The following is a 25,858-nucleotide window of genomic DNA, read 5'->3' as shown; positions in this document are numbered from 1 at the left end:
ATTTTTTTGTTCGTTTTTTTCTTCTTCTCTTTTTGTTCGGATTATAAAGAATAGTATATACTCGATTAATTATTCTCTTCCTCTCTCTCTTTCTCTCTACAATTTTATTGCAGGCATTCGTAATCAAACAAACAATTGCATTTTTCTGTTTTTCTTTTCTTTTTTCTTTTATTATTATTGTTAGTTCTACTGTTCTAGCTAATATCAAACTGTATTATTTTCTTCTTGTTTACACAATTACTGGTTTAGTACAAATATTTATTTCGTTTATCTTGTAGATATTAAATACGCTTAATCATGATATAAATAAACCCCTTTATACCGGATGTTTATTAGAAAACAAAGAGTTATAAATGTTTATCTCGGAAATACTGTATTTGCGATCTTTTTTATTTAGTGGAAGCTTTTAAGGTCAACTGTGTTTGTTATATGCTTTGTTAAATAGCTCGGAAAATTTTGAGGCGGATAAAAGAATATTTCAGACAGTAGTTACTTGTTGGTTTTTTTTTTTTTTTATTCTTTTTTATTTTTTATATAGAATATATTGTGGTCATTATAAAACATGTAGGTTTCTATTTACAAAAGAAATAAATAATAATAATAATAATAATAATAATAAATACCATAACATCTCTCTCTTGTAATCGGATAATTCTTGTCTGAAAAACTTTACCACAAAATTTTATTTCACTTCTCTTCGTAAAATTTCTTCTAATTTTTCACCATTTTTCTCTCTACTTCCGAGACAATAATTTGTAACCCTTCATTTTATACATTCCATAAATATATACTACATATAGAATTCCACATTTCAGACTTTCAACAATTAGATTAAAATATTTAAATGAAATAACAATATGTTGCAATCGACACAAAGTAAATATACGTAATCAAAATTTAATCTAATTAATTTAATTACTAATTTAACTATTAATAATTAAATAAAAAATATATATATATGTACATTATATAAATCGGACTTTCTTCGTTTCTATGCAAAAGGTTAAGAGACGAGTAACTTTCATCGAGCAAGAGACTTTTGTACTTAGCTCCTTCGTTTTTTCTCTTTTCTCGCTTTTTAATTAATGAGGCACACCGTAGAGACGCGAATAATGCTGCTTCTTGATAAGGTGCCTCGCTCTTGCGATTATATGAATCCCTTCATTACCTTCCTTAGCCGGTAGTACCGTTAAGAATAACTACTTTAGACGAGCGTAAGTTCGAATAAAAGAGGAATGAGAGGGACAAACGAGAGCCGCTTTTTGCGACGTAAAAATTTTTACTAAAAAGAACGCTAATTGGAGGGACGTTCTTTTAAATCAAGAACTACTTGCTCCTACGTCTTTTGTTTCACATACGTAAATTGCATATGTAAATACGTAAATTTAAGTTTGACTCAAAAACGCATTTTCGAATCTTGAATTTCGGCTAAACGAGAAAATTTTTCAAGCAACGTAACGCTAAATTTAAATAAAACATAGCACTCGAATTATAATCGCAAGATCGACAAAATATAGAAGTGATAAAAATAAAAGAAATTACATTATTTTCCTCGGATAGGTATCGAAAGATTTCTTTGTACTTTTTTGAAAAATAACATTCTATAGGGTGTTGAAAGAGACATTTCACTTGAAATTTTACTGTAAAAATAGTCTGGGAGTAGACAACAAAGTCAGCTTCGTATCAATCAAAAAAAAAAGAAAAAAGAAAAAAACAAAGAGAGAAAAAAGAGAAAAGTCAGATCGTATCACTCGCGTGTGTATTTCGATGGAAAAAGTAAAATGAGACGAAAATTCGACAGGTTAGAAAAGAGTAACATCGAAAGGGTCGAGTGATAAGTATGATCGATATAAATCGTAGCGATAAAATCAAAATTCCGTCCTGACTGATCGATCGATCGATCGATCGATCGATCGATCGACTGTCTAGGTTTTCGTTCTCGCAGAAAAAAAAAGAAAGGAAACGGATATCGTTTGGCATTTGCACCAAATTACAACTTGCTTTTTCGTGAAATACAGTCTCTTGTGCTTTTAGTGAACGATACACAACGACTAGCAGGCAGGTGGAATAGTGATCGCGAAAACGCAACCCTTTTTTGTTACTCTTCTCTCTCATTCGACGCTAAACTCAGCTGTATTGATTGACAGAAGCAATAAGCGACGTCAATTCTCTCCTTGTAACCCTTTCGAGTACTTTCATCTTCATTTTCGATTTCACTTTCTCACGATACCGAAAAGAAGTATACTAATATAATAGATTATTTTACCAAATATCCATATTTCATACAATTTATTTCTATTTTTCTTTACCATTTTTATATCGTAAAGGAAAAAAATGATCAAACATTAACGTTAAATATTAATTTAATTAAATATTTCTATTCGATCGTTTGATTTGATTTCTCTTTTTTTTTCTTTTTTTTTTTTTTTTTTGTTAATTATAAATAATTAATTTCATTTGATTATTTATATATTAAATAAAATGATAAACCATAGAATAGATCCAAAACGTTACTGTATATCCATTTCTAATTAATTATTACTTATTATTTAAATATGTATAATTGATTGAACTAATCGTCAAAATTGTGAATCATTACATAAATATTTAACTAATCGTTGTAGGATGTTATAAAAAAAAAAGAAAAACACGCATACGTACGTACACACGAAGAGAGAAAGAAAGAGAGAAATACGCGTACAAAAAAAAAGTCGATAAATACACACGATGCGTTTCGTTTACGAAAATGATCTCTCTTATTCCAGAGGCTCGCTTTTTTTTTCTTTTTTTTTTTTTTTAACACCGAGAGAGTGTATCTAGCGTAAAAAAAATTTTTTTCATTGGACTCGCTTCCATTGTGTCGCTATCGTGCGGAGAGAGTCAACGGATCGAAGGAAAACCGATTCTCATAGCTGCAGTATCGTCGCATCCATATTCGCGTTCGTAAAAAAGTACGCTATGGTTTACACGCCATAGTTTTTTGTTCGTTTATTCGTCAGATAAAAAGAAAAATATATATATATATATTCTCTCGAAGCATTAGCTGCTTTCCATACAAAAATATTTTCAGACAAAAGTATGGAGCATCCATTGTAGAAAATCGGTCAACAGTCAGAAACTTTTCGTCAGTGAATTTAATTCAACGTAGAATACTCAGGAACAAACTTCAAACGTTTGTTTCGTCTTTTTTTATTTGTGAGTGTAAGAAAAGTTAAAGTGATTTATAATAATTATTATATATATATATACATATATATATATATTTATAATTATTTATTTTATATACGCATATTGTGTAAGCCAATAATTATTACCATACTATCTACGTTATTTTTAATTTTATAAAAAGACAAAGAAAATGGTCAGAAAAAGTTACTATAATAGTAAATATATTTGTATTATCGATTCCGTACTTAATTATGAATATAACATTTCTTTGTTAAACATCTATAGCTAATCAAAGATCTGATAAATAAATCGAATTTAATATTTCAATGAGATTATATCTAAGAAAAAAAAAAGAAAGAGAGAGAGAAGCATAAACATTATCGCACAAAATTACATTAGACGATAATTCAAACGATATCTTAAAATATTTATAGCGTATATCTTATCACATCGAGGAGGAAAATTTGGATCTTTTCTTTTCTTTTCTTTTTTTTTCTTTCTTTAAAAAACTTTAAAACAAAAACGAAAAGAAAAAGATAAGAAGAGAGAAAACTACTTTGCACGAAGAATTTCGTTTTTATATTCAACATTATACTTAACATTAACTTGGGGCGATAAACGCAGGCCTGTGAAAAGATTAAAATCCCTAATCGGTGTGATTTTGAAAGAACACGTGTTGAAATATTGGCTTTAAGTTTGACGTTTACGTTATTTCGCATGGACGTTGTTCGCCGGAAGGCATGCATGCAAACTGGCTTGGTGACTCGCGTTCGCCGGTAACGTGTAGTTACCTCTACGTTTATAATCCCTTAACCACCTGCTGGATCTGTCGTTCGTAAAGCCGGAAACTGTGAAAGTGCAAGAAAGAAGAGGAAAATGAAAAGAAAAAAAAAAAGAGAGAGAGAAAAGAAACGAAAAGAAAGAGAAACACTTCGTGTTCGTGAAAGCCGAAGGAACATCGAGAGAAAAGAAAAATGAAAAAGAAAAAAAAATTAAATAAGTAGGAGAACAAAAAAAAAATTTACAAGAAAAACGATAAGTAAAAAGGAATAAGAGGATAATTGTTCGACGACGAAACGTTTAACGGGTTGACTCGTTACTGCGAATCGCTGACGACTGGTCGACCTTCGTGACTAGAGAAAAATCTTGTCCGTAAGTAAGTACTTACGTCGACTGGGGGATACTTTGTCGGCTATAAATATGTGACTCATGCTGTGCGACAGATTCGAGATCGTAATAGAACGACACACTGTCTCTTTCATCTTGTTGAATTTAGTTAGAGTATAGTTAAAATCTATGTATCATTCTTTCTTTTTCTTTTTTCTTTTTTTTTTTTTTCTTCGTATTAATCCTCTCAGAGATTATTATTAGAGATTTTTGAACAAACACGATTACGATCGTATCTAAATTATTGTTAATTATAATATTTTAATGAAAATTATGATACGAAATATTTCATTGTAACGTATTCTTACTTTTTATATTATATAACAAAAATTTTGATTTAATGATACCGATATTTCTATTTATATATGCCAGTAGAAACACCATCTGTCTATCTATTTTATTGTTAATCACTTATTTACAAAAAGTATTTGCTTTTTCTTTTTTCATTTTTTTTCTTTCTTTTGTATTTATTTTCCTTTTTTTTTTGGATTTTTATTGTGCGAACACAGGAAGCATTCTCGCAAGATTTAGCGACAGCGATTTAGCAATTTGCATGCCAAACTGCAACCGACATCGACAAATATGTACAATTCGGCTATACGAAAAGGGTGGCCCTTTGAAGTTCTCGCGGTCCCTTTTCATCCCTCTCTCTCTCTCTCTCTCTCTCTCTCTCTCTCTCTCTCTCTCTCTCTCTCTCTCTCTCTCTATCCCTTCTCCCTCTCTCTTTCAACGTACGAGAGTATCGATCGACGTTCGAAAGTTCGAACAAACAAAGAGAAGACAGATAGTTGATCGATTTTAGAACGAATTAAAAATTTCTTCCATATTTGTTCTTTCGTTTCTATATTTTTATATAATCTACTAAAATTGTTAAAACGATATTTCCTAGATATTGCCATAATATACGGTAATGTCGAATAATCTGTCGAATAGCTAATACGAGAACTCTCAGCTAATAAATATATTTCTATTATCATTTTGCTAATAGCATAATGTTTGTATTAGCGAGAATATATACGAGAATTTGTATATGCTAATATCGTATAATATTGTGATATATTAACATTATGATAATAACATTAATGATATTTGGAAATATTACAATATTGATTATAATACATTATATATTACAAATATATATAATAATTAGTTATATAATATAAATTAGTATATAAATAATTGTATAAATTAATTATAATACAGTATATATTATATTACAATATTAAACAATATTAATATTAAATCTGATATTTAACATATGTAACATCGATGCGATAGATACGTCTAAACTATTCCGAAATAACAAAAAAAGATAATGATATATTAAGACTCGTTACAAATTACATATTTGATAAATCAACGAAGTACTTTACAATTTTCATTGACGATAAAATCTCTTCTATACATGGAGGTAGCAATATAAAACAAAAAAAGAAAAGAAAAGAAAAAATATTCTGACATCTTACACGGATTTAAAGATTATAAAATGAGAATAAAGAATGCTATCAGATAACGAGAGAACTGCAAATTGACAACAAGTACTTTATCGTACGAATTCATGCAATTCCTAACGAGAGAAGAAATAATCATGGAATTATCCGTAGAATATATTCTCTAATAAAAAATAATGTGTACAGTTTGTGTGTATGTGTCCAGAAAAAGGATATCGCCGTCTAATAGAAACGACAAGATGTATACTACTCCAACGTAAAGTATCATATAGCTTAACAGCTGAACAGAGGCTATAAACGTAGCAACGTATACTCGAAATCCTTGCTCGACACGAGCACTGAACAAAATTACACCCTACGAAGGAAGTGTGGACTGGTAATAAACCTCATATTGGTTTTATGAGAATTTTTGCGAAAACCGTGCCATTGTTTTTGATGAAACACCTATGAAGGCTATGTCTCGACGTGAAAGTAAAAGAAATGTATCTCGTATATATATATATATATATTTTTTTTTTTTTTTTTTCTTTTTTTTTTTTTTTTTTGAAGAAATTAAAACGTTAGTACTTTGAGAAACATGAACCAAGTTGATCGAAATCAAACGTATGAATATTAATTGATCTATATCTGCAAAAAAAATGAAATTATGATTTTGGAAGTATCTTTGTATGATTTGACTTTATATGAATGGGAAAATGAAGAAATTTAAATGAAAGAAGAAGAGAAAGATAATGTTGAAACAATTCAGTTAAAGGATGACGTGGTCGATAAAAAAATTCAAAGAATTGAAAAAAATCAGAAAGATCGAGAAAATTATATAGAGATTAACAGTGATATTCCGAGATGATCAGTATCAATTAACGTGCAAGAAACATATGAATAATTTAGAAAAAGAAGCATGACTGAAGTCGATAAAAATGGAATATCTGGTAGAAAACAACGCGGAGGTAAATAGAGAATAAATGATGAATTAAAAGATAGGAAGTTATTAACAAAATGAACGGATTTTTAAAGTTAATAGAAAAGAGTATAATTCGTTGAAGAAATTGCAAGAATTTATTACGATTTTTGTTATAGATAATCGTCACATAAGAAAATATTAAGACTTTAATATAAATCAAACACATCATCAGAGAATATCTTCAAGGCGATTTATCCGACGAAATACACATAAAATCAGTCAAAATTATTTGACGAATTCTTTCAAGAAGAAAGATAATGAGAATATCGGAGAGTATTTACGATATTTGCGTCGATCAAATTTGCATACGTCGATGCTAATAAAAATTAATAAAACGTACGTTGATTTCGATTGGATTTAGACACAAAGAATAAAAGACATTGAAAAAAAGATCTAGTTATATAGTAACATTATTAAATAATCCGATCAATTGGAGCACAGAAGAAAGAAAAATGTATGTCAATCTTGTCGACTATGGAAACAGAGCATATATAATATATAATACACTTGATAGTTACGATAGATATGGTATTGTATAGTATTAAAGAGAAATTATTGTATCACAATAGACTTAATGACTTTATTATTAATACGATTACCGTGTGTTCTGTGTAACTAACATAACAAAGTGCTATAATCTTATGCAAAGACTGGGTATACCATTTTAGAAGCAAACGCGTACATCGATATAAGATGATATTAGTTCTCGCGAAATACAGGAAGATGGAAACGATATTAATGTAACATATTTAAGCACGTGCGATATTATTTTCTAACCAACCAAAACGTTGCCAGAATCTGAACATCAAAGTCTAAACATCTTAAACTCAACGTTGAATTCAAAAGATTAATTCGTTTACTTCATGGATGTGCACCGAATAAAGGGGGGAAAATGTTGGAAAGCTTTTGTATCCCCGCAACTATGAATATGAATTCTTTGTTCTTTGTATTTTAACTTTGGTGGCTGCCTTAAAGGCCTCTTCTATTTCGACATACGAAGCGTACTTACTTAAGTTAGTCTCCCTCTTTTGACGTATTAACTGTATAATTTCTCAATTATATTTTATATGACTATTTATACTTAAATATATTTCACGTTACATTTAACCAAGGTCTGTTTGCATTATTTCAAAGACGTTTAGCAAAATGTAATATACGAAATAACACTGATATCAGTTATCAGTCGGATAACAAATTGAAATATTAATTTTGCATCGATTTTGATTGTTATTTTATAAAATATACGTATGCCAAAGAAGAATCGCCACAGTATTGTAAATTCTTATGGCCTTGAATATGTTTTTTTATTTTATATATATATATATATATATATATATATATATATATAAGTATACGATTTTTCTAAATCATTACTATCTAATACACGAAGAAAATGTTGAGTTTATAGATACAACAGTTTTGTTTGAAAATAATTCGTAACAATCTGTATAGTTTCGCCAATTAAATTCGACTTTCAACCGATCTTTGTGTATAGACAATTGATACGTTTATCAGTATCATATATGTAAGTGTATCAGTAACAGACACGTGCATAGGGAATTCGCGATTGGATTGATTAGCCTAATTATTCGTCGCTCTATCGCCATTCCTGTCGCTATTAACGTCGGCAATCCCCTTGATCTCGCTCCCTTCTCTCTCTCTCTCTCTCTGTCTCTCTGTACAATTTGCATAGGATCGTAGAAAATCAAGGCACGTTCTCTCCAAATTAATTTCCAATCGAATTAACGTTTTCTGACGCCACTCGAAACAAATCAAAAAGTAAATTATTTCCTCTCATAAATCATATACGAAACGTATGTAATGATCGAGCAAGACATCGATAATGAAATGATTAAACATTGAAATTTTTTTTTATGGGCATTCCTATATCATATCGAAAAGATGTTATTAAAATGATAAGAGAATTTGAAACATCGATTTCTCTCTCTCTCTCTTTTTTTTTTTTTTTTTTTTTTTTATTAATTTTTCTTCCAGCTAGAGAAACAACTATGAAATAAGAAAATTTATGCATAAAAAAAAATATTTTCTTAAAGGAAAAAAAAAAATATTCAGAATACGATTTATAAGACATTCTTGTATAAATTATTTGAAAAATTGATCATTGATCGCAAGTTGCAGTTTGATCGTCTGTTCTATATACAATTTATGAGGATATGAATTTTTTCGTTTAAACTTGGAAACTGATCGTTACTTTCATAGAAGAGAAAAGAAAAGAAAAAGAAAATAAAACTCATTCTTAAATGAACGAAACAAAATTTAATTACAAAATTTACATTACAGTTCGCTGGGAAAATACAAAAAAATACGAATCAAAAAGTTTTATTTATTAACATCGGAAGCGACGTGATTGCATAGACACCATAATTATTTTCTTTTTTTTGGTCTTTCCGATTCGATAAATCATCATCGAACTGGTGTTACCGGCTGTCTTCTTAAGTATGATTAATAATGGTTACGTCGTCTCGCCAATATCTGTTGCGAACGACGAAGCGAATAACTTATTTCCATGTACTTCAAAAACGACATACGCATTTACCGACATTATTTATCGATACTAACAAGTGAATCGTGAATCGTGAATCGTGTATACCAAATAAAAATCGTTTTTCTAACGAACCTGCCCTCGAGCTAGTAATCGTTTGCCATTAAAAAATTGGCAAATATCCTGATTTCTCCATCGTGTTTTCCCGACATTTTTCCAACCATTTCGTTCGTTTTCACGATTGATTGATTCGAAATAAACAAAAAGAAAGCATAAAAAATAGTAATAATATCTTTTTCGAAGTAAAATTGAATGTAATGATTTGTACGCTCTTTTCTCTCTCTTTTTTTTCTCCTTTTTTTTTTTAAATATCAATTAACAACGTTACTAGCCGTTCGAATAGATATAAAAAATGTTATTTATCTTCTCTTATAATTAAATCCTTTCGAATGGAATAATGGAATAGAAACGTTGTTTGTACATAAGAATATAAAAAACAACGTTTATTATTATTCGTTATGTGTATAATATTAGAACTGTCGACTATTAATTATTTCAATGTATTTTGAGATATGTACTTACATATGTCGGGAAAAGATAAAAATTATAAAATTAATTATACCTACGTGTACGTTTAATAGGAAAAAAAGAAGAAGAAGAAATAAAGAAAACCTTGAGAAAACATCGCGATGAAATTATTAATAAAATATTTTCTAACAACTGTTGGTAAATCTAGTATTAAGGAAAATAATATAAGTACCTACGTATAATGATAAGAATACCGTGAAAAAACACTAGAATCTCATGTACACGTCATACGTTACTCTCTGCATTTCAAGACACGGTGACCTCTTGACCGTTCCTCAAGAAAGCCATTTACTCGCATAAGAATCTATACTTAGTCGATAAACAAACGGCGATCTATGTGTTATGTTTTCTCTCACTCGACGATACTATCTTTTTCTTCCTCTTCAAAACAAAATGAGAAACTACTATTGGAATCAATATAAAGAAAATAAAGAGAGTGCAAGAAAGATGAAAAAAATAAGCTACGCATAAATAAAATTTCTTCCATTCGACAATTATTATCGTTTTATTATTTTACGTAGTTTAATAAAAAAAACACATATTTCTTCATTTCTTCGATGCTCTCTCATAGCATATTAGATATAGAAATTTTATAAGCGCATATATCTCTCGAAATAGAAATAAACAGAAGTATCAAAGGATAATCTACTGTTATTATCGTTGGATTTTATTTTCAAAGTATTATCAAGTAATATTCCTTCGTTACTTTTGTATTTTATATGTAAAGAAATTTCATACTTTTTCGATCGAATAAAATTCGTGGGTATTGTTAAAAAAAAAAAAAAAAGAAAGAAAGAAAGAAAGAAAGAAAAAAAAACACTTTGCATACGTATATTCAGCAACAATTTAATATTATTTGTTTGGAACGAAATATTAAAAGTGGTCGATTTTACGTGAAATAACTCAGTCTCGATAGCGCGTATACCAAACGCGATTCTGACTAAAATAGAGAAGGGGAGAAAAAGAGAGAGAGAAAAAGAGGGAGAGAAAGAGAGAGAGAGAGAGAGAGAGTTGCCTCGGGTCGCACAGGTGGTCGGCTAATAATAGCTCTTTTACGTCGGCACGAGTAACGCGTGCGAGAGCTCTCGCACGCGAGTACGATCTAACCATGCCAGATCTATCAGTAGTCGTTGCTAGCAGCGCAGCAGCTACTTTATGCGCTATACATATGTATTTATGTAGATATATGTGTGTGTGTGTATGTATGTATGTATGTATGTATGTATGTAGATACATACGTGTATACGTATGTAAGTATATATGTATGTATGGATGATGTATGTATGGATGATGTATGTACGTATGTATAGATGTATGTATAGATGTATGTATGGATATATGTATGGATGTATGTATGGATATATGTATGGATATATGTATGAATGATGGATGTATGGATATATGTATGAATGATGGATGTAAGGATGTATGTATGGATGTATGTACAAGTGTTAAGAATTTTCGAATTGCTTCATTTATACACTGAGTCAACAAAATATTCTATTTCAAACTGAATAACACTTTTTTTTTTTAAATGAAGCATAGCGTTTTGAATATTTCTTGTGAAATATAATATTCACTTTCAAAAAATTATCCAAATGTTTATATGATTATCTTTAACTATTTTGTAATTTACGTGAACTATATGTATTTCTAGATATTTGTTAATATTTTCAAATAGATACGAGTATCGTATATTATTATTTATCCATTTATTTATTTCTTTTTTTTTTTTTTTTTTTTTTTTTTTTTTTTTTTTTTTTTTTGAAGAAAATCATTCAAAATCATATAAATAATTTTCGTTTGTTAAAGAAATTTTGTTAATGAACCAAGTTTCTACGATACTTTTTGTTGAAATTAAATAACTCTACGAACTACTTTTTATATAAACTGTATTTATATTTTTATTTCTAATGCTTAAATAAAACTTAAAGGTATTAAGTAATTCGAAGTGCATTTTTTAAGTATACGACAGTATCAATTGCGACAGACATTCGACATCAAATAAAATATTTATAAACTTTGATTGTCGACATTTACAAAGATTTGTAACCGCGATATAACAACAAGCGGAAGCAATTGCAATATTATTTTCTTGTTGCATTCCCTTGGAACGTTGTTCGCGAGTTTATTACTTTCGAAATGCGCTTTAAATGCAAGCTAAATGCTTTCTTTTCTATCTATTTCTTTTTTATTTTATTTTTCTTTCCTCTATTGTCGCTCACCACGCACGTCACGTCTGACATTTTGTAATTTATTTTACCTTATGTTATTTCCGAAATAATAAATAAATCTATCCCATTGTAATATATACGTATATGCAAAAGCTTTTCGAAATATTACATATTATAGAAATTGCATTAATACATTCCATATATTTCTGTAATTATAGAAAATATTCGATGAATGCAATGATTCGTGTCAAATTTCTTCGAACATATTCAACATATTAAAAATATAATTTTTATATCATTTCGGTTCTCTGATATGACCTTTGATCCATGAGTACAATAAATTAGTTCTCTCTCTCTCTCTCTCTCTCTCTCTCTCTCTCTAACAAAAATGACCACATATGCTCGTCCTGCTACTGCTATACTACTACTACTACTGCTGCTGGACATTAAGCAGGAAGAGGGATGCGTCCTAATCATTGTTAATTAACATTTATGGAGACACGTACACAGTGACTTTCTCCTCTCTCTTGCGATGCGTTCCTAACCAGACTGTGCTATAGCCAGGACGTCATAAGTGACATAAACCGTCGGAGAGGCGCAAAATAGCGACTATATCAAAGTGGATGCCTAGTACCACCTTTTATACTATCGTCTTTTCACTCCCTTGCGTCCATTACTCTCTAATTGAAGCTGCGAAAAGAGAAATGGAGTGAGAAAGAAAAAGAGACAAACAAAGAGAAAATAGAAAGGGACGGTCAGACAGACGGAGACAAACAGAGTAAGAGAAAGAGAGAGAAATACTAATAATAATATATTGTTCGATGAAAGAAAGACTAATAGTCCTAGAGACAAATAGCTTTAGCATGTTTTAAGATGTACATATTTAAATACGATTTACATTTGTAGTATTCATCTCGATGGTTTAAAATTCGAATGTTTTACAAGACATAATTCACTTGTTAGCGAGCCGTGTCAAAAACCATAGAAGGGGTTTACATCCCCGTTCACATTCGATAGACGTTACCGAGGTAATATCTTCGTTTAGACGTTAACAAGATGTATCCTTTAACCTGTTTCATGTAAACGAAGGTATCGGAACGTATTTCGCGTTAAAAGGATCCCAAAAAATAACACGATTCGTTTGATCTCTCCTGGGGCCCATTTAAAATGCAGATAATCCTGAATCGAGACGTATACTTTGTTGGATAGAACAATGCTCAGCTCGTTCACGCGTTTTGCCTCACCCCCTACCCACCCCTAAACCGGAGATCAAAGATCGAACCGTGCCCGGGCACATCTACGTACTAGCTATGGTTTTTTTCCCCCCCTTCGAACCTAATTCGAGCCGCCCTTTTAGCCGCAGCCAACGAATTTCCATAAATCTACCCTCGGCTTTAGAGCTCCCTATACTACTTCGGTATATCCGATCCTACCCGTGCCAAGATCCACCGATCACTTTTCAACAAAGAACATTTTCCTTTTATTGTTATGACTTTCTTTTTTGTTTTCTTCTTCTTTTTCTGTTTTTCTTCTGTCTTCTTTTCATTTCTTTTATTTTTTTATTATTTTTTTTCTTGTGTAAATAAGCGAGCGAAAAAGAGAGAGAAAGAGAAGGGAGAATTTGTTTTAACATTTGTATAAATATCTAGTATGTATATAATAATATAATAGTGATAATAATATATAATATTTGTTAATATTATTATAGTCATATATTAGGACAGTGTTATCATTCAAATTCTAATATATTTCTCGTTGAATATACTTTTCCCAATTTTAAGAATATTACTTTGGAAAAATATTGAAATACACACACACACACAAACATATCCGATTTTTACTTTTATTTATTTTAAACTACCATCACGTTCCTCCATGTACATGCGAAAAAATGCCCGAAGGGTTGTCGCGACTCGTCTCGAATTATTTACAATGAACTATGGAAACCAAAATTTCGTTTTTCCTTTTTCTTTTTTTCCTTTTTTTTTATGCGAAACTGAAATAATTCGATGTCCCTGCACAGTCATATCGTTCTATACTTCAATGTGTACCAAACACAACGATTGACTTTGATACGAAGTATTTTCCGCACCGCTGCAAAAACGCATAATAACCGCTGGCGTTTTTCGCACAAATATATATATATATATATACATAAAAAAAATCTCTGCCACTCAAAGGGTTAATTTTATTTTGTTGAATGGTGATTGTGATTCCTTTTTCGGAATATTTTTAAATTCACAGTCGAATTAAATCCAATTTTTTTCTATAAAATTCAATTCGCTCGAATATTTAAACAAATAAACGTGAATATTTGCGTATAGAAATGTATTATATATTTATATATAAAATTTGATAGGAAACTTTAAAATAGATGGAAATCTCTTTTAAAATCAACAAATTGAAATTTGAAATTATTACTTATCTGTCATCTTCGATTGCTTTCATAAAAAATGTCGAAATTATTCGAATAGCTATGCTTAAAATTATTTTTGATATTCCAGCGAGACTTAAATGCATTACGCAAACAATCGTATTTTAGATGTACATTAGATTTTCGACAAACATTACATTTTAATATGAAACCAAAAGAATCCAAAATCTTTCTCAACCATAAATCTCAATAATAAATATCTTCATAAATAATTGTTACACCATTTAATCGTATTTAAAAAGCAAAACAAAACCAGACCCTTGCAATCTACTAACAAAGAATAATTATCATGACTCAACGATCTTTTCTATCCCCTTTTTAATACCATTAAAAACTTTATAAAAATTAAAAAAAAAAAGAAAGAAAGAAAGAAAAAAAAACAAAACAAAAATGAACTGCAACTAAGTAGAAGAAAAAAAGGGAACAAAAACAAAGCGAAACGAAACAAACAAGAAAGGAATACGATACAATTAAATAAGAATGTCAATCGTATGAATATATTTTTAAAAGATATATTCGTTATAAATAAATATATATTTAATAAATATATTTTTCTCTCGTAACTGATGATTTATCGATGATCATTAATAATTATTATTATCATTATGCAACATATCTGTAGGTCGACGTGCGACCGTTGAGACGAACGACGGTCGTTCGCTTAAAGGGTTCCGAGCCGCGACAGGAAGCATCGATCCTGTCTGCCTGCCGGGTGCATCGTACACCAGGAATCCTGGTATCTCTCGTCCTCTCTCTCTCTCTCTCTCTCTCTCTTTCTCTCTCTCTCCCTCTCTCTCTCTCTATCTGTCTCTCTCTCTTTCTCTCTTCCTACCAGTCTGGCATCGGCTCTAGCACCGAGGCTCCGCCGTGTTCACGTTACGAACCGGCTTTACGTCCCGACACCCTCTACCAGAATTCATTAGCCCGTCCCACCTCGATTCTGTCGAGCCTTTACTAAAAAAGACTCCAAAGAGATTTTAATTGGCTACTTCGACGTCCGTCGGTAGCCAGCCAGGACCGTAGAAGCGTCGCGACGGCGAACCTTTTCCCTTGCTTCGAACATCTCGATAAAGAGAATGCTCTAACTTTTTCCTTCGTATCTATTTTTTTTTCTTTTTTCTTTTTTTATTTTTATTTTTTTTTTCTATCTAATACGCTACAAGTTAAAAAAAGGAACAAGCCTAAAGGTATATCGAAACGTATGAGACCCTTTTTGAATCTTTCCTAGAAGTTATGTAACTCGGAGAGAAATTAGTACTGGTAACTTATTGGGGAGGGTGATGGAAAAGGGGTAGAGACTAGTGTGCAAAAATAAAAAATATTATTAATGTTAATTTTTCATCGAAGTGAAAGAGAATAGAAATTAAATGTTAATATTTGACAATGTAACGATTTATCGTGATTGAGTCAAGTAATGTACAAGCTTGTGGGATACCGATATCTAATTTTAAAACTTTGCGTTAAGAAAATTAGAAAGTAAGTTCATGGAAATTCTAATTTTATCTTTCTTCTACATACTTCTAATTATATATATATGTATATATATGTTTCTCTTTTTTTCTCTTTTTCTTTCTTGAAGAAATCATTGTTACTTAAATTCCTTACTCCTGTTAACCTTTTAACGATGGAATTTTGTTTTGAAAGTATCTATCTGTTTGCGTAATAAAAGCCAAGCAATACCTAGTGTACTCGTCGAACCCAGAGTAACCTATTAAGGGGTTAGATAAATAATCTTATACAATAACGATTCTCCAGTACACTGACACTACTCAAAAATCATTCTATCTATAAGTAAATCTTGCATCAGAGCTCCTTTCGTGTCTGATCGTAAATAAATAAATATAAACAAAATTATACATAAGCTTAAAGAAATTCATGCAATATTTTTCTTTCATTCCATTTCGATATATCTTTATTTAATATATTATCCTTATCGTTTAAAAATCACCGTTCCTATAAATAATAAATCTTACACTGGAGATTTTTTTATCATACGTGTTATCTGCACGCTTCACATGAGATACGATCGAAGGATTCTCTTGAATCAGCGTTGCGTTTCTCTCTCTCTCTCTCTCTCTCTCTCCCTCTCTCTCTCTCTCTCTCTTTCTTTCTTTCTTTCTTTTTTTTTCTATATAACAATAAGGGGAGAAACCACCGGCGTCGGCGACGGCGACGGCGACCGGTCCTCCTCATCTGGGAGAATAGCGTTATCGGTTGGACAGCGTGTCTGGGTTGCGTCTCTCCACTCCTCCCTTTCTCACCCCCTACCCATTCCATTTCTCGTCGTTCCTCGTTTCTCTCAATTTCAGACTTTGAGACGCGCCAGCACCCTCCGCGCGAGCAGTCACGCGCGTCCTCCAAGATAAGACTCGGAGTCGCTGACAACCTTGAACAATGCCAGCTACCGCGATACTTTACACCCAGATCCTTCAGAATTCTTCTCTCGTTTTATTGCAAGTTGTTTTAACGGAGTTATTTCATTTATGTCGAAAAAAAAAATATATATATATGTATGCTATACGGTAAATAGTAATACTAAATAAACGCGCTTTAGAACAGAATAATTTTTTTAAGATTCGACAAACGACTTGAATTTTCTTTTCTTTTTCTTTTTACGCGTGAAGTTAGAAGGATCGATTTAAAAATGGTGAAAAAAGTATTTTGCAAAAATTGCGATCGATCGATCGAAATCATAAAGAACAAAATAAAGTTTATTTTCCACGACTTTTTTATCAAGTTCTCTAGTGAAAGTTTATGTAATAATCACGCGATCTAATTGTACTTTATTAATTATTAATAATTATTCCTCTATTTCCTCGGTTAAGTATTATTTATTAAATTTTGTTATTCAACAAAAATGTTCGTATAAAGAAATTATAAATCTTTCCTTTATCTACGTTAAAATGAACTCTTCGCAAGTTTTTGCTGATATTTTTTTCTTTCCTCTTTTTTTTTTTTCTTTTTCTTTTCCTTTTTCTCCAATACACCTTCGATCGTTCTCGAAACTCCAGAAGTTTCACTCGAGTTTATGTTTATATGCATCTATATAGTAATTAATAACTACTAAAACTATACACAATATAATTTTTTTTTACGATTGATATCTATATCACGATTCGCGTGTGATACAGGTGTTCGTTAGAATAATTTGCAAACACATTTCTTTCGGGGAAAAAGAAAATAAAGAATAAGGGTGAAAATAAAGTAAGATTGGTGGTAACCCTTAGAAAGATTTCTCTTTCCCTTTTGGACGAAGTCGACACGCTCGTCTACCTCGAATAGTCTACTACGTCGACATACATATAACGCCCACCAATAATGGATGGCATTTAGCTTTTCCTGGAAAAAAAAGAAAAGAAAAGAAAAAAGAAAAGAAAAAAAAAAGAAATCGTAAACCTTGTCGATCGATCGAACTCGTGTCGTCGTAATTTATACATTCGTCGACTTTCGGCAGAAACGGAGAAATAAAATGTGTTCGTTTGCAATAGCAAACGGAAGAGATTAAAGGAGAGAAAGGGAAAAAAAAGAAAGTAGTCGAGTTTCGTGACCCGTCACAAGTATCGAACATTTATATCGCTGTTGAATGCGAATATAACGAAAAGAACAAACATTATCTGTCTGTGAAGAGAGAAAGAGATAGATGCATATATCTTTAATAAATTTTTACGTATCTCTGAGTCAACCTTCACATTTTTTCTCGTTCAATTTTGCGCATACCGGTGTGCATCGAGTTTGATCGCGGTACTGTCAATCGTTGCTGAGGAATTCATTAGCAGGAGAAACGAAGAAGAGACAGAGACAGACAGAGAAAGAGAGAGAGAGAGAGAGAAAGAGAGAGAAATATATAAATGTATGTATATATGTATATACATAGTAGGGTGAAATACGAGGGAGCAACAAAACTGAACGTGCGTGCGTTCGTTGGGGGAGACTCGTGCACAATCGAAAGCGAAATCGATAACTCATCGTACGCGTCCGTCGACACACTCTCTCTCTCTCTCTCTCTCTCTCTCTCTCTCTCTCTTTCTCTCTCTCTCTCTCTCTTCTTCTCCTTCTCTCCTTCTCTCTCTTTATCTCTGTCTCTTTCTCTCGCTATGCTGGTGTCAATCACGCGATGTTATCGTCGCCGGTCGACCGGCGACGGCGTTTATCGGCTCGACGGACGAAACGTGCTTTCGCACGAATACAAACGCATGATATATATATATATATATTTTTTTTTCTTTTTACTGCTATATTATACTAGTAAGAATTTGATGAATGTTTGTGATTATAGAAATGATTAAAAAAAATGGAAAAATTATTCCGAGAATAATCGATAAAATTATTAATAATTACGACTTGTGTGTTATATTAATGGCATTTTTTTTTTTTTTTTTTTTTTTTTTTTAATACGAAAGAAACGGAATCATTTTTACATTCAGTACTATATCTACATAAATAAAAGTTTAAGTTGAATATATTACAGATAGTACAATTAATTCTCTAACGAGATAAGTAAGAGTATGTTAATTAATGTTGCAAATTACTCAACTTTTTTTAAAAATTTAATTAATAAATTTAATCAATTTAATGAGTATATTAGAATATATGAAGTAAAGTAATTAAGGGATTACTTGATATGAAAAGTAATTTGAGATATTATGTGCCGTTATATATTTGTGTAGGATTTATAAATATATACATATATATAAATAAGTAAAAGATCGAATCAATTCGTTAATTTATCTATATTCGTCTTTGCCAACAAGTAACAATGTGTTTAAATGCTTGTATACACGATAATATGTGTGTGTGTGTGTGTAGGTACACACATTTTTAATGAAAACTTTCATCTGATTTTTTTTTTCTTTTATAAATGAAAATGTCGTTGAAAAAGATTTAAAAGCTTTTGCGTCTTTTTATCCGCATCAGGGTAGCAACAAAGAGAAACAGGATGCGTTTACCGTAAAGTAGGCATTACGATTTAAAACGAACGTCCCATAAGAATCCTAATGTCTCGAACGTCCCATAAATTTTCCTTACAGTCTACTGTTTACGCATGCTATGAGAAAATAATTTATGAAGCATAATCTTGACGTTGATCTAACCATTACCGCATAATATGCAAATACAAGTAGAGAAGATATTCAGATAAAAATGAATAAAAAAGAAAGATAATTTGAGAAAAACGATCATATTTTCACTTTAATCAATTTTCGAAAGAATCTAAATACTTGCTTGATGCGTTCGTGAATCGTCGAGATATTCGAATATCGATGTAGAAGATATTAAAAGTAAAAGAGAAAATAATAAATCGAAACATAAAGTAGAAAACGTATTCTTAGTTAACAAAATAGAGGTAATTAAACTGTTATCTTATTGAGAGAAAAAAAAAAGAACAATAAATTGATTGACATAAACGTCGAACTTATATCACTTTTTCTTTCATTCGGTTCAACCAACGTTCACAGTTCTCTTTATTGAACACATTTTTATCTCGATAAATGTAACCACTCTAAAGTCGTTTTTCATACGTATCGAAAATTCGAAAAAAACGAAGTCATGTTGCTTTCGTTTCAATTTTTTCTCTTTACATTCACTTTCCTTTACACGCTCGATATTATCCTTCTCCTTCCATTGGTATCGTTGTCGAAACGTTGGCCGCGACAGGATTCTAGGGGCCGCAACGGACTCGTGGAAAGGCCATTACGCCGGTATTAAAACGACGTACGAAAGCTCGCGAGATCGCTGCTGGTTTTCACCCTCCTTCCGTTCCATTCCGTTCCGTTCCGTTCCGTTCTGTTCCCAGTCCGTTCTCTCCTTTTTCTTCCCTTTTGCTTCCTTGAAAGTTGTCTCTCTAATGTCGCTGTACTCTGTCCATTTCTTTGTCCCTTTCCCTTGCTCTCTTCGCAACCATTAAAACATTTTACGACGTCGTAAAGTCGCGGATCGACGTTGGTCCGACCTTTTTTCCCTCCTCTTTCCCCCCTCTTTCTCTCTCTCTCTCTCTTCTCTCTCTCTCTCTCTCTCTCGCTCTCTCTTTCTCTTTTTCTCTCTCACCCCACCAAACCCTCCCTTCACCATTTACATCTCCTTTTTATTTTCTTAACCTGTTAAACGGAGAGATTTTCAATCGGTTAATGCGAATATACGAAATTTATTTTCATTTAAAATGTAATGTACTTAGGACAAGATCTGTATAAATTAATTAAGAAAAAAAAAATAATAAATAAAAGAAAGAAGAAGAAGAAACTGTGTATTAAAAAGAATCGAAAAGAATGTGTTATTAATGCTTTGTTAAAAAAAGAACGAATATAAATGATTTATTTATTCTTTCATCTATAGTTATTTCTGAAGTTTGATGAAAAGAATAATTAATACGTATATAAGTAAATACAACTTTTGTAAAATCAATCAAAAAAAAAAAAAAAAAAAAAATATCTCTTCCTGTTACGTAAGATATCCGATGGAAATAAATTAAGTCTCCTAATGATAAACAATTATTCGTACTTTCCGTTTAACAACTCATTAAAATAGAACCTACTCTTAACGACTTCCATAAATCTTTTCGATCTATCGAAAAGCAAAACAATAATAATGGTAAGGTGATTTTTTTTTAAGGTGAATTTGTTGTTTCTTTCCTTCTTTTTTTCTTTCTTTCTTTCTTTCTTTCTTTCTTTTTTATTCTTTTATTTTATTCCTTTTTTTTTGTATTCACCGTGTATGTCGGCGTCGCTAATAAGAATTGACAGTGAGATAACGGAAATCGCGCGGGCGATGGAGCAGCTCGAGTAACTAACGAGACCGGTCGCAACGCACAAAGGGTATTATTTTCCCGATAGGATTGAATGGATCGGCCGAATCCCATTCATTGTCAGTCAGAGAGAACTTTCCCTCGGTGGCCGCCCACGCGTTCGTCGATGCGCGTATCCACACACACAGACACACATACAGAGAAATAAACGCACACAACAAGCCCACCTACGTGGGTACACGTGTACACTGTTCGTGCAGTATTTCACTCGGGCAATTTAAACTGGTTATTTGCCGGGCGACACGCGAGGCACCTGGTCTCTTTCTCCCTATACAACGCATCCCGCCAAAAACCATCTGCGTTCTCTTACTCTGCTTCGATTGTACTGAGGTTTCTATTTTTTTTTTTTTATTTTTTTCTATTTTTGTTTTTATTTCGTTCTTTTTCAATCATTTTTGTTATGTTTCTATTTTTTGTTCTTCCTTTTCTTTCCTTTTTCTTGATTTGCAGGGATTTTTTATATCTTTTTATTTTTTATGTATATATATACATATATATAAACTTTGTAATAACAATGGTGATCCCATTAAAAACATTCTTCTTCGTGCGGACGAACTCGTGAGAATTTATGGAAATGAAGCAATGTTACTATGTTTTTTATTTTCTTTTTTCCTTTTTTTCTATCTACCTATCTATCTATTTATCTCTTTTACTCTTTCATATTCATATCTTTCATGAAGGCAATATTGTCACTGCGTAGATGAGTATACGCGCGATGTATTTGTTACATACATTGTAGGACTGTAGACAGCTCGATATAATTTAAAATTCAAATGATAATTAGAAAGCAACAATAATTGACTATGAAAGTTATGAATTTATTCTGAACAAACATTGATATTAATGACGGAGTGTACGGTACACGTGTGTTCGAATATTTTCTTTGGCATAAATGATTGTCAGTCTAAGTTAATTGACGTTCCACCTGCTCGTAAATTATATTACTTTAAAATCTATTAATTTTCTTTTTCTATTTACGTTAAACATCTTTTATTATCGATAATAAAAAATTGCGTGCTGCTTTTGATAATAATTCTTCCGCATTTGAACATTCGTATAATCTCGACTATCAATCCACTTGACAAGAAATAATCTTAACTTTATTATTATCAGTAATTTCAGAATCATATATATACATATATACTTTTAGCAAATAGGTATCACATTCGCATATATTAGAAAAAAAAAAGAAAAGAGAAATTTATATATACTAAAATTTATATATAATAAATTTATATATTATTTATATAAACGAAACCTCATAAAAATTCATAAGTAAGTTTCAATAATCATGGCTAGATGCTTGCAATATTTAATTCTAATATTAACTTTTTAATTTGCATACTATCTTGTCATTTTGCAGTAACAATATCTCTTTCTCTCTCTCTCTCTCTTTTTTTCTCTTTCTCATTTTTTTCTCTCCGATCGGTGCTCAATCGCCTCCATTTTGAAAGTTAAAAGTACGAAGCAAAAAAATAACAGAAAGAGTAAAAAAAAAAAAAAAAGGCTTCGAAGGAGACGAAACGTTATCCACGACTGTCGAGAGAAAACGTCGGCTAGATTCTCGTTAAAGGACAATAAAGGGCTGCGATTAAAATAATTTACGACCTCGCGAGTGCCGGCGAGGAGCGCGAAGAAAAGACCGGAGCTCGTCGCGTTACGTACCTTTTTAGAGTCTCTTCGCGTCTAGGAGGAGAGTCTTTTAACCGGCTCTCGAGGCAGTCGTCGCTCGCTAAAAAGTCCCTCTCCAACTCGACCGCTTTTTTATTTTTTGCTCGACGTACTTACATAAATGCCCCGTCGCGCCTTCAAGAAAACGCATGCTCCAAGCAGAACGCTTTTTAAACGATCGATGTTAAGATTTTAAACTATTGCATACGTAATTTAATCTTTCATCGAATATATTCGTGTACCAAGTTCGAAATTATTTTCTTTTATTATTTTTTTTTCTACCTTTTTTGTTTTCTTAAAAAAAAAAAGTACATATGTATGTATACCTTCCATTTATTTTTCTTATATCAATCTATATATAGTTACTATAAATTATTTCTAACTATTCTCTTATACAGTTTTAGTGTTAAACGAAAGAGAAAAAGAGAAAATTAATGTGACTATATATAAAAAAAAAAAAAAAAAAAAAGTATATACAAAAATTTTCACATATTATCCTTGAAGAATGAATATAGATCAGATTAATTGAAAAATGTAGCTTTTTTCAAGGACCATTCCTAGGAAATTACGAGAAAAATCATACTAACATTGATAACATAAAAATATTCATACCGATTCAAACGGCATTTTATTAATCCTTTTTTATTTTAAAAACTAACTAATCTCGAAATATCGACGAGATCGAATTTATTATCTTTTTTTTCTTTTATTTTTTCAAATATCCTAAAAAAATAAAAAGACAAGAAAAAAAAAGGGAGGAACGATCAACGTAGTCAATTTCGTACAGAGAGCGAAGCTAATTAATTGCATGCCGTAACCCGAACGCAAAGATGTACGTAGGATCGAGCAATTAATTAGCCATTTAATTTAGATCCTATCAAGGAAGGAGGTCGTCGAGTTGACCACTACCAGCATTTCGATCACTTTCTTTATCTTTCTACGGGGCTTCGGCAAAGTCCCAGAGAATCCTTCGAGTGTTCTCTCTCTTTCTCTCTCTCTTTCTCTCTCTTTCTTTCTCAATCTCCTTCTCTCTGTAGAATGTTAATTATCGTTCACCGAGATCTCCCACCAACTTTGATTCTTGCGAAAAGGCTAGCGATCGTGGCGCCTTCATGGCTACTCATTTTTAAGAGACAAGTTTAATTACATTGCCGTCGGGAACACGGCACACGGGGTGCTATGTCGAGCATCACGAAAGACTTTTCGATCCTATATATTGTATTATATTAAACGAGGAAATTGCTTCTCTCGGTAAAAGCCATACCGTAAAAGAGATACGGCTTACGTTGGATTTCAAACGTTATCTGCCAATTTGCCCGCATTCGATGAAATCCCTTCGATGATCTTACACAGGATCTCACAAGCCTCGATTACTCTTGGATTTAACTGTGACCATTAGGATAGCCAGCGTTAAACGCTTCCATTATTTCTCTTCTTCTGCTTATTCCTATCTTTCTCTTTCTCTTTCTCTTTCTCTTTATTTCTGTCTCTTTATGATTATCTCTCCTTGGTATTTCCAACGAAAGATCTTTTCTTTATCGTCGTTATTGCTTTTAAATATATCTGAAAATTAAGAACGCCGGGGGTATCTCTCGTTTCTTTTATTTCTTCTGATCGTATCTTCGATAGAGGTTTTCTTGAGTATATATCTAATTATTTCATAGAAAAGACTAACAAGTGTTATATAAAATTACTAAAAATTACAGAAAAAAAAAAGGAAAAACTTTATTCGTTACCGATAAACTAGTATAATATTTTCCAAGAAAAAAGGAAAAAGCAGTTTCATTTCCTTTTTTCTCTTCTAAAATAAATATTCATAAGGCGTTTAAGATCTTTTTATTCACTTTTATCGAATAATAAAAATAAACTTTGAGTGTAAGCGATACGCGAGGAAAATTATTGTTGCAAGTACGATAGTACGAGATAACAAAGAAATTAAAACGTGTTGTATTTTAATTCTACGACAGGATTCATAAAGAACTTGTTACTTTCGGAAATCGAGCTAATCGATCGTAAGAGAAACCCTTCCTAATTTTTTGTTTGTTTCTTTGTTGGTTTCTGTTTTCTTTCTTTTTCTTTTCCGTTTTTCTTTTTTCGAGAACAAGCTATAATTTCGGAGGTTGTATTCGAGCAAACAACAAAGTCGCTTCGAGCATTTCTTTCTTCTCGAATACCATCCGAGATAATAAGCGAGTATCGTAAACCTCCAACACTTTGTAATTGTTCTTTTTCGTTAACGATCTTACTTTGATGGATTACAACGGTATACGTGTAACTATACTTCTTTTTTTGTTTCTTTTTCTTTCTCCTCCTCATTTTTTTAAACGTTTTAGAGTAGTTAAACGTTTAGAGAGAGAGTCAGTCCAGTTTACGATCACTACATTCGCCTAAGAATAAGTATCATTTTATTGCGGAAGATTTTCTTCTTTCTCTGTGCACCTCCCTTGCTCCCATGCATGCCCCTTTTTTCTCTCTCAATAAATTACCGTGCAGTTATATTTATAAAAGAACACACGGGAGAATATCCACATACATTCTCTTTGTTTCTTTCATCATAGGAAATGTTCCACTTACAGTCGATCATCACGAATATCATCATTGTTTTTATTTTTCTTTTTTTTATGGTAAAAATTACGTGCTGATGATAGTGTTAAACGTAACGGTAATTTTTTTATATATACATATATACAAGTAAGTTTAAATTGGTCAAAAGAATTAAATCGATCACCATAGCCGGTGCTTCAAAGTAAAATAGATATTTATATCGTATCACGTATTCATAAACTTTCTTTTTATATATATTAAAAGAATATGATAGAGAGATAGAAAGATAGAAAAACACAATATATATATATATGACATTTTTCGTTTATTTGATATATTTACTATTAAAAATTATATTTAACAATAAAAAAAAAGTATCATATAGTTTAACAATTTATTCC

General features: G+C 31.3%; 1 protein-coding gene across 5 annotated transcripts in view; it reads left to right on the top strand.

The window, feature by feature from the left end:
* LOC122631713 overlaps window positions 1-25,858 on the top strand; it is a 143,849-nt gene that overhangs the window by 63,059 nt on the left and 54,932 nt on the right. The window lies entirely within an intron of this gene.

Source organism: Vespula pensylvanica, chromosome 9, assembly GCF_014466175.1.
Source record: "Vespula pensylvanica isolate Volc-1 chromosome 9, ASM1446617v1, whole genome shotgun sequence".
In the NCBI taxonomy this organism is placed as follows: domain Eukaryota; kingdom Metazoa; phylum Arthropoda; class Insecta; order Hymenoptera; family Vespidae; genus Vespula; species Vespula pensylvanica.
The sequence above is the reverse complement of the archived record's forward strand: the minus strand, read 5'-3'. Positions and strand labels throughout refer to the sequence as shown.